This window comes from Eupeodes corollae, chromosome 1 (genome assembly GCF_945859685.1).
Source record: "Eupeodes corollae chromosome 1, idEupCoro1.1, whole genome shotgun sequence".
NCBI lineage: Eukaryota > Metazoa > Arthropoda > Insecta > Diptera > Syrphidae > Eupeodes > Eupeodes corollae.
Genome location: NC_079147.1, coordinates 155,353,048 through 155,362,644, shown reverse-complemented (window position 1 = coordinate 155,362,644; position 9,597 = coordinate 155,353,048).

Sequence of the window (9,597 nt, the reverse complement as noted above, 5' to 3'; positions counted from 1 at the left end):
AAGGTATATCCAATTACTCGGATACGCAGATGATATTGACATAATTGGAAGATCAAAGCGTGATGTCAGTGGAGCGTTTTTGAGCATTGCGACGGAATCGAAGAAGATGGGTTTAGTGGTCAATGAGGGCAAGACCAAGTATATGCTGTCATCAAAAAAGGACATTGAACAACGACGTCTTGGACAAAACTTCATCACGGACAGCTATAACTTTGAGGTAGTTGAGGACTTTGGCTGAAACCAAACGAAAAATAACTCTTGCAAATCGCTGCTTCTTTGGACTTAGAAGGCAATTGAGAAGTAAAGTCCTCTCTCGAGCATCTAAAATTACCATCTATAAGACACTCATCATCCCGGTTCTCATTTATGGTGCTGAGGCTTGGACCCTGTCAAAGAAAGATGAGAGAGTCTTAGGATTAGCTTCGAGAGAAAAATTCTTCGGGTGATTTTTGGTCCCGTACGCATAGATGGAGAATGGAGGAGAAGATATAACGACGAACTGTACGGGCTGTACAGCGACACTGACCTAGTTAGCAGAATTAAAGTCCAACGGCTTAGATGGCTAGGTCATGTAGAGCGGATGGACATCAACTCTCCCGCCCGGAACGTCTTCGAATCCAATCCGGAGGGACGGCGCAGTAGAGGAAGACCGTGACTCAGGTGGCGCACCCAGGTGGGAGAGGACTTCAACCAACTTGGCGTGCAAAACTGGACACAGCTAGCTTGGGACCGAGCTGGAGACGCATGTTGGTTGAGGACCAGGTCCGCCCCGGACTGTAACGCCACCTTGAGTAAGTAAGTATTACCAGATGTTGTAACCTCGGTGGTTGATCATCGAAAAAGATCGAATTCAATGCAAAATTGTTGACAACAATACAAAATAACATGATCATACGAGAGATAAAAAAAAATACAGCAATTTTAGAAAGAGGTAACTGCCCGTTATTTATACAAATGCATATTTGGTAAACAAAAGTATTGTAAATTATGCAAGTTTGGCAGTGTTTATATTTGCCTTAATATTTCCAGACATCCCTTGAAATCTCCAGACGTCCCTTAATATTACCAGACCTTCCTTGAATTCTCCAGACTTCTCTTGAAATCTCCAACCCTTCCTTGAAATCTCCAGACCTCCATTGATATAACCAGACCTCCCTTAAAATCTGCAGACCTCCCTTGAAATCTCCAGACCTCCCTTGAAATCTCCAGACCTCCGTTGAAATCTCCAGACCTCCCTTGATATTTTCAGACCTCCCTTGATATTTATAGACCTCCCTTGAAATCTCCAGACCTCCCTTGATATTTTCAGACCTCCCTTGATATTTCTAGACCTCCCTTGAAATTTCCGGACCTCCCTTGACATTTCTAGACCTCCCTTGAGATCTCCAGACCTCCATTGAAATCTCCAGACCTCCCTTGATATTTTTAGACCTCCCTTGAAATCTCCAGACCTCCCTTGAAAACTCCAGACCTCCCTTGAAATCTTCAGACCTCCCTTAAAATCTCCAGACCTCCCTTGAAATCTCCAACCCCCCCTAAAGTCTCCAGACCTCCCTTGATATTTCCAGACCTCCCTTGAAATCTCCAGACCTCCCTTGATATTTTTAGACCTCCCTTGAAATCTCCAGACCTTCCTTGATATTTTCAGACCTCCCTTGATATTTTCAGACCTCCCTTGATATTTATAGACCTCCCTTGAAATCTCCAGACCTCCCTTGATATTTTCAGACCTCCCTTGATATTTCCAGACCTCCCTTGAAATCTCCAGACCTCCCTCGATATTTTTGAACCTCCCTTGAAATCTCCAGACCTCCCTTGAAATCCCCAGGCCTCCCTTGAAATCTCCAGATCTCCCTTGATATTTAAAGACCTCCCTTGAAATCTCCAGACCTCCCTCGATATTTTTAAACCTCCCTTGCAAACTTTAGACCTCCCTTGAAATCACCAGACCTCCCTTGATATTTCTAGATCTCTCTTGAAATCTCCAGACCTCCCTTGAAATCTCCAGACCTTCCTTGATATTTCCAGACCTCCCTTGAAATTTCTAGACCTCCCATGAAATCTCCAGACCTTCCTTCGTCTACAGCAGTCAATACATTAACGATACTAAAGGGGTTTGGCACGTACTTTTTACTATTGATTTCATCAGTAATTTTGTATAATGATGTTATCGGTACAGTACAAAATTGGAACGTCATCAGTAAAACGAAATGGAATTTCGTTGACATTCTGCAGTTGGCTGTTCAGTAAAATTTTAATTTCTTTTGAAATTTTCAATTCGAAAATTTGGACCGATTACAATAACTTCTTATGGAAGGTTAGTAAAATTATAATTTTAAGTTCAAGGCAGAAAACCTTAAATATTTGACTAGTAGCTTTTTTTATATTTTATAGATGATTTTGTATAAACAGAATTGAAAAATTTGAGAGACTTTTATAATAAATATTTAAAGAAGCAGAAAGGAACGGGCTCAGCAACAAAATACAAAAACTAGCCATGAAATATTCATTTCGAATGTTTGTATGATTCGCTCATTTTTGATTGAACTCATCGAGCCAAATTTTCCAATATAGAGGATTTCATAACAGAAGAACTTAGTGCAAATAAAGAGGAGGAGTGGGCATTGTTGATTGTAGTCAAGTACAGCCTTCAAAATTAAAGAAGAAAATAGTAAACGATGAAGAAATAATAGTCGTTTTCACTTTTAGAACTGGGTTAACTGGGCGAAAGCTGACTCCGTGCTGTTTGACTTTTAAAAACGAGGATGGCAGCGTCGCATTCGGACCGTTTCTGAACCATTTCTGTTAAGTTTATTTAAAAAAAACACTTCCACCAAATTATTCTTGACTTTAAGATAGTTTAGATAAATATATGTAGGTTAATATAAATTATTTTAACGCCTCTAGATGATAGTTTGACGTTTGAAAATTACACACCATTTACTCAACACAAATGTTTAAAAGTCAAAATTCCTGACTATATTAATGGCAAAACCACATCTACGCTATGGGTCGATCGGGCTTTTGATAAGGCTCCTTACCCGGTTTAAGATATTTTACGATATTAATCGCGACCCATGAATTTGCAAAACGTAACGTAATTACAATGGCTATACAGTAGTTAGCTGTCAAAGCAAGACAAAGTTAGGTTAGGTTAGGTTGGAGTGGCTGTCCAGATGTCATTGACGCACGTAGACCTCAAGGGTCCATTGAAATACCACTAATGAGGTTACTCATGGGAGAGTAATGAATTTAAACAAACCATTTTGTACTTTTAATAAAGTTAGAGAGACGTTTTGTGTCAATCGTTGCCAGTTCACTGGTGTTATCGAAGAAGGGATTACCGAGAAAGTAATTCCTTCTAATGGAGAGTGCTGGACATGTACATAGAAGGTGTTGGACCGTTTTCTCTTCCTCCTCGTCCATGCAGCTTCTACAGAAGTCATTTGTGTAGTGCCCTAGCCGCAGAGCATGTCTTCCTATGAAGCAGTGTTCCGTTATTACTCCAATTGTAGAACTTATACTTTGTCTGCTCAGTGATATCAAGCCTTTTGACCGTTTTAAGTCAATGCTTGGTCATATTTGCTTGGTTAATAGGCAGGTGGTACTCTGTGACCATCTAGCATTTGTTGTTTCTAGAGCATATTGCTTGAGAAGATATTTGCATGTAGCAAGTGGTGTTCCTAGTTCCTATGTTATGTTTTTGTCTAACATTAGGCAGAAGGTGTTCCGTTTTTGGCGAGCTCATCGGCTTTGCAATTTCCCGGAATGTCTCTGTGGCCCGGCACCCAAATGAGGTGAATGTTAAACTGTTCCGTCATCTCATTGAGAGATGATCGACAATTGTGGACTGTTTGAGAGTTTGTGGAGACAGTCGCGAGAGATTTAAGAGCTACCTAACCTTCGTCAAGTGCAGTCGCATTTTCTTTTCGCTCCTCAGTTGCCCTTTGCCACCTTTTTACCGACCCCAATTAATCAATTACAAATCAAAAAAAAAAAAAATATTTATATCAATATACTCGCAGCGCGTGTGATAATTCTTACCCGACCTACTTTACTGCCCATCGCCGTTTCCCATTACACCAGCATTTTTTTCTTCTTGTGTACTAACAAGCATAGAAAAAATTAAAAGCAACTAAACAATAACTTTAACAAAAAAACATATTATTTATTTTTTGATTAATTATGTCGTGCGCCAATAAAATGTGTGTCATCGTTGACTCAAACGCGGAACTATTAAAGTGCAGTGGCCTTTGTGGGAAATACTTACACCCCTCTTGTGCTGGCTTGGCCAGAAAGGCGAGTGTTTACCTAAAAGACTATCTACGCAATTTTGCGTTTTATTGCGATGAATGCAATAAAATATCTGTGTCGGATATTATGATTGCAATTCAATGTTTAAAAGAATCCCTATCTAACGAACATTCGGTTTGCCAAGATCAAATTTCTAATCTCTCCAAGAAATTTGATCATGTTTGTAACAGTGTTGAGGACTCAAACATCCAATGTCAACAATCGTCTACGGAGTGCCTTTCCATGATACGTTCTTTGGAAAAACAATATTGTGACGTCATAGGTGGGTTGAATTCTCTTCGTGTAGACATTGACGATAAGTTAAAGGTGCTAACTTGGTCGGCAAACGATCTAAAAAAAAACTTGTCTGACCAGTTAAACCTACTAAAATCTGATATTGATTGCTGTTTGCAAAGTTCGTCATCACGGCTCTCCCCCTCCTCCAATCAAATGAGTGAAGTGACAAACCTCAGACTCGTTAACGAATTTGAAAACATTAATTGTATGCTTACTCGGGTTTCAACGGCACTCATATCTATTGCTTACGATATAAGCAATCAAGAACAGAAATATACGAGTGTGTACCGCGAGCTTGAAAGCCTTAATGTTAAAACTCAAAAAATTGAATCGCTTCTCTACGACATCATTAAACAACCCGGCATACCGTCATGTGATATCACGAACGTATCCATTCGTGATGAAATTCTTGCGGCAAACCCGGCTGCTGATTCTCTGCAACAAACCACCTCAGCGAATACTATTGCAGAGGACGAAATAATTAACAAATGTGGCCATTCCTGGAAGTTATCGGACTGGAATTTGAGACTAAGCAGGCTTGAATCTGCAAATAATACATGGTTCGTGCTTAATAATTGTCCCGGATATGCTGATGCTACATGGGTTCGCTCCTATTTCAAAAGAGAATACTGTGTCAATATCTGCGAATGTCTTCAATTGTCTGGAAGAAGATTCAAGTTCCTGATTCCCTCCAAATATAACTGGATGTTTCATCACCAAAAAGGATACTTACAAATTGGACAAATGCGGCTTTCCAGTATAAGTAGCAATAATAATCTAATTAAGTCTAACAAATCCAAACCTAATTCCAAACCTATTCCCAAACCTAATCCCAAACCTAATCCCAAACCTAATCCCAAACCTAATCCCAAACCTAATCTTAAACCTAGTCCTAAACCTAATCCCCAACCTAATCACCAACCTAATATCAAACCTTATCCCAAAAAAAATATTGAAACTCACTGGACCCTTAAAACACAAATCTTTCCAAACTTTTCTCTCTCCAACCAACTTTCGTCCCTTAAACGAAAAACTTCTCCCACATCTGTAAAGCCTCCACCCAAACGAGTTTCTTTTAAAACCTCTCATCCGGGTCTTGGTTTTTGCTCTCCGATGGTTGATGCTCCTGCTAAAATACCCGCTTATACAAATTTCATTCATTCTCACACCATTAACCCTACTTCTTCTTCATCAGTTTCCCAAGAACCTCAAGGATTCCTTAACCCAATGATCCCTCCAAATGTTAAATTAACTAAACATTTATCTGAGGCCAATATTAATGATCGGTATGTTATGTCCCGTCTTAGAGACCACAAAATCTACAATAATGTTCGTCTTTACCTAGCTTTCCTGCACGACAAACCAGATTCTGTTTGCTTTGAAGGTAAAACAAATACAAACATTAAGGTTTTAATCTCCCAAGAAGGCCTCCCTACCAAACGTGATGCACTTATGGAAATTTTCTTGAAATTTCATGATGGCCTTGAAATTTCTCCTCAAAAAGTGAGAGAAGACCTTACCTCTTTTGCGTCTTTTATCTCTTCAAAACGACTATCTCATATCCAAAAATCCCGTGCAGATATGAAGAAATACTATCGCTCCTAACCTAAAGACCACTAAACCTAAATGTCTTAGCCTTTACTATCAAAATGTAAGAGGGTTAAGGTCTAAAACTTCTGCCGTCTTTAACAACTCCCAAAACCTTCCTTATGACATCTTTGCCCTTACCGAAACCAACCTCACACCTGATATCCTTAGTACTGAACTCTTCACTAACGACTTTTCCATCTATCGAATGGATGTCGTGGAATGTGCGAGTAATACACACGGTCGTGGTGTGCTTTTAGCTATCGCTAATAATTTTGAAAGTTCATTACTCTGTATTCCCACTTCAATCGAATTTGAAGGTGTATCAGCTAAGGTTACCCTCCCTAAGTTTTGTCTTTTTGTCCTTTGTTGTTACATTCGGCCAGCCCAACAAATTAAAGCATACCAAGCCGCTGTTAATGCCATTGATTATCTGCTTGAACTAGTGCAACCTAATGATTTAATCATCGTTCTAGGTGACTTTAATCTTCCCCATCTCAATTGGTCCACCTCAGATGATCAGACATCCTTCTTTCCAACTAACATCTCTTCTGAATCTGAATCGCTGTTCATTGATCGTCTGTCTGATTGTGGTCTTTTTCAACTAAATGGAGTAGGAAACTTTATGGGGAGACACCTCGATCTCATATTCTCATCTGATTGCGATAACTGTGTTGTCTCCCCGAGCCCTCATCTTCTCTCAACCTTGGATCGCTATCATCCACCCCTTAATCTCTCCTTCCCCATTGAATTTGAAGACAACTTTTTTGAAATGGAAAATTACTGTTATGATTTTCGTAGGGCTGATTTCTCCAAACTTAACAATCTTCTTAGCTCAGCCGATTTTGAATTAAGATCCCTCCAATTAACAGTTGAGTCCCTTACAAATTGGTTTTATTTGATTCTTTCGTACTGTATTGAAGAATCAGTACCGTTCTCTCGTAGAAAAGATTTCACCTCTGCTCCCCCTTGGTACAACAGAGAGCTCCGTAGCCTAAGAAATACCCGTAACAAGCTTTGGAAGATCTTTTTACAGTCCAAATCTGATACTGATCACAACAACTATCTTCTCGCCTATAATTCTTTCTCTGAATTAAGGGAATCCCTTTATAACCAATATCTTAACCAAATGGAAAATAACCTTCTTTCTGATGCAAGGAAATTTTTCAAGTTTATAAATGTCAAACGAAAATCTGATGGGTTTCCACCTTCAATGAGTTTCTCCAACATAATCTCCTCTGATCCAACAACCATATCAAATCTATTTGCTAATTACTTTAGCAAATCGTATACTGAACATCTGCATGATCCTGATCCACACTACTTTAGTTATTTAGATGGTTGCACTCAAACCTCCCTTTCATCGTTTACAATAACTGAAGAAATGGTACTTGCCAAAATCGTAAGCCTCAAAGAAAACTTTAGCCCTGGTCCTGATGGCGTCCCATCAGTTGTTCTAAAAAAATGTATGCATTCTCTGTCAAAGCCTCTTACTGCACTCTTTGAACTCTCTCTTTCCCAAGGTGTGTTTCCTCATATATGGAAAGATTCATTTATATTTCCCATTCATAAACAAGGCAATAAAACTGAAATTAACAATTATAGACCTATTGCTAAACTTTCATGTATTCCAAAACTTTTTGAAAGCTTAGTTTATGATTCCGTTTATTTCCATTGCAAGCCTTTATTCTCCCCCGCTCAACATGGTTTTCTTAAAGGTAGATCCACTACGACTAACTTAATTGAATTTATATCCAAAGTTTTGTCAGCCCTTGAGAATGGCAAAGAAGTTGATGTCGTATACACTGATTACAGCAAAGCCTTTGATAAAATATCCCATAACATAATTTATCTCAAACTAAGAGCTCTAGGCTTTCCATCTATATTTATAAACTGGATAAGCTCCTATCTTGCGAATAGAACTTATAGAGTCCTTTTCCGTAACTCAGTCTCCAGTCCTATACATGCAACTTCTGGAGTCCCACAAGGTAGTCACCTTGGCCCCCTTCTCTTCGTCTTATCTGTTAACGATGTCTGTCTTAAATTAAAAAACTCAGATATCCTAATGTTTGCGGATGATAAGAAAATTTTTAAGATTATCTCTACTCCATCTGATTCCTTACTTTTACAAAATGATCTTAATATCTTTTTTGTTTGGTGCATGCATAATTTCCTAGAGTTAAATGTAGGTAAATGTAAACAAATGACCTTTTCGCGCAAACAAATTCCATCTCATAGAGTATACTACTTCCTTAATGACGCCGTCAACGTAGTCGATTCTATTAGAGATCTTGGTATTATGTGTGACAAACACCTGAATTTCCATTCCCATTTTGACCAAATTATTAATAAAGCTAATAGATCTCTCGGTTTTATTAAGAGATGGTCAAAAGAATTTTCCAACCCCTATGTTACTAAATCGCTTTACATTTCCCTAGTCCGTCCTCATCTTGAATATGCATGCCAAGTATGGTCTCCCTTTTATGAAAACCATTCACTCAGAATTGAAAATGTTCAAAGACGTTTCGTTCGATTTGCCTTACGTGGCCTCCCCTGGGATGATACATCCAACTTGCCTCCTTATGCTGATCGACTAAAACTGATAGGCTTGCAGCCGTTATATATTAGACGCAAAAACGCTGATATATTGTTTGCTCACCAATTGTTAATGGGCAATATAGATTCCCCGGCACTCCTGAGTGATATTCATCTTAACACTAACCCTCGAAATCTGCGATCTGTTTCCCTTTTCTATATCCCTCATCACCGCACTAATTACGGGCACTTTGAACCAATGTCCAGAATTCTTCGTCACTGCAACGCTGCTATGGTAGTTTTCGATTTCAACATTTCCAAATCCCATCTGAAAGATACCCTTTACTTTTTCCCTTTTTGAGTCCGAATCCCCTGTCCCCTGTAATTTTAAGTTAAGTAAAATCAAAATTGTTAGTTCTTGTACATTAAAGAGCTTTGATGTGGGCCTTAGGGCCCACATGAATTAATGTTGAAAACTGATAACAAGAATTGCAAAAAAAAAAAAAAAAAAAAAAAAAAAAAAAAAAAAAAAAAAAAATGTTAAGCTAGTTTTAAGTTAAGTTAAGTTATGATAGCTTGTATTAAGCTAAATAAATAAATAAACGTGATACCAAATATTAGCTGTCTGAGAAGATTCGTATATCCTTACAAGATATAACGTTTTCTTTGATGCAGGATAGTGCTTCTTTAATCGCCATTACTTCTGCCTGGAATACACTACATTGATTGGGAAGTCTATAGGATAGACTGAGATTCAGTTGTTCTGAAAAGATACCACTTCCAACTCCGTAATCGGTCTTTGAATCGTCAGTATAGAAGTGTACCGCATCGTCTTCCAGGGGTCCCTCTTCTTCCCAGGAGGATCTTGAAGGGATGGACACATGG